Raw genomic sequence first — 1,329 nt, 5'->3', positions numbered from 1 at the left:
TTTTAAGTGAGAGAACTTGCACAATCGGTGGCTGACTAAATACTTTTTTGCCTCATATGATCAAACGTTCTTGTTCTTGTCAAAAGTGTTGTCAAAAGACCGTGTATTATTTTTGTAAATGAAGTATATCACTCATGAAGTATCATGAGTGATTATCTACCTCTGCATGCACTTTAAAATATTGCTTCTTAGCCAGCGTTGCCAGACGTATACGATAATCAGCGCATTTGTACAATAATTGCAGTCCCTCAATGTACATTAAATGGACCCCTTCAAGAAGTGGCTGTAGCAAACACGAACAGAATACATCTTGCCTTTGTCTTGTGTGCCTCTTTACAGCCTTTGGGGTCGCTGTTTTACCAGCATTTGCTATTATTTTTTTCAACAGTGTTGTTTACTTAAAAGTACAACTGTATCATATATTTCCTATGTACAGCTATATTTAACAACGGTGTCCCCATCTGTTTGTTTTCGGAATGCCTGAAGTGACCAAACAGCTCCCGGTAGGATAAACGTGTTAAATGGTGCTGTTTTGTACCGGCGTGTGCCTAATGAAGTGGCCAGGGCTGTGTTTCCAGTTAAAGCAGCACATTCAGCACCACGGACAGCGCCTGCCTTGTCCATGGTGCTGAAATGTCTGCATGCTGGTACCTCCATGTAGCACACCCCCATCCTCTCTCCCTGCTTGTCCAATCATGTCCGCTGAGAGTACACACACACACACACACACACACACACACACACACAAACACACACACACACACGGGGAGAAAAAGCGCATCCGGCGGATGGAGCGACGTGGCGCTCGCGTCGTCTTTAAAAGAGAGGGAGGGAGGCGGCAGCGTCGTCCAAATAGAAGGCACACATAGCGGTGAGAGATGGCGAGATAAGGACTAGCTAGCTGCTTCACCTCCGCGGATCTCATCCATCAGCACAGCGACTGGGTCACATGACAGCAGGCAGCTTGTAGAGCACACACACCATCACCGCAGCGCCATTGACTCTTTTCAGCTCCTTTTTAAGCAAGCTTTTACTCCCGCTCGGTGAGTACATTTGTGCTTTTTTTTTTTTTTTTTTTTGTCAGCGTCTTCTTTTTTATATATATATATTTCCTCCCCTCCATTTTTATTTTTTCTCCTTTTGCTGGTGTTTGATTAAGCATTGACGTGGTGGTTTTTTTTCTTCTTTTTTATTGTCTTTTTTTTTTTTTTCCAAGTTTCCAGCATGCACTTGTTCTGATGGCTGTGCTCGTGCACGCATCACTTGCACTTTGCTTCCCAGGGCTGAGAGCTGCAGCCGTTTTTAGTCATTGTTGAGATTTTTACCCCA

General features: G+C 44.1%; 1 protein-coding gene across 1 annotated transcript in view; it reads left to right on the top strand.

Moving 5' to 3' along the window:
* The first annotated feature begins 860 nt into the window (after positions 1-860).
* LOC133569364 (RNA-binding Raly-like protein) overlaps positions 861-1,329 on the top strand; it is a 229,166-nt gene continuing 228,697 nt past the window's right edge. Inside the window, exon 1 of the mRNA XM_061921636.1 lies at positions 861-1,043. The gene's annotated coding sequence lies outside the window, so the exon portion shown is untranslated. The remainder of the gene's footprint in view (positions 1,044-1,329) is intronic.

This window comes from Nerophis ophidion, linkage group LG15, assembly GCF_033978795.1.
Source record: "Nerophis ophidion isolate RoL-2023_Sa linkage group LG15, RoL_Noph_v1.0, whole genome shotgun sequence".
Classification (NCBI taxonomy): Eukaryota; Metazoa; Chordata; class Actinopteri; order Syngnathiformes; family Syngnathidae; genus Nerophis; species Nerophis ophidion.
The sequence above is the reverse complement of the archived record's forward strand: the minus strand, read 5'-3'. Positions and strand labels throughout refer to the sequence as shown.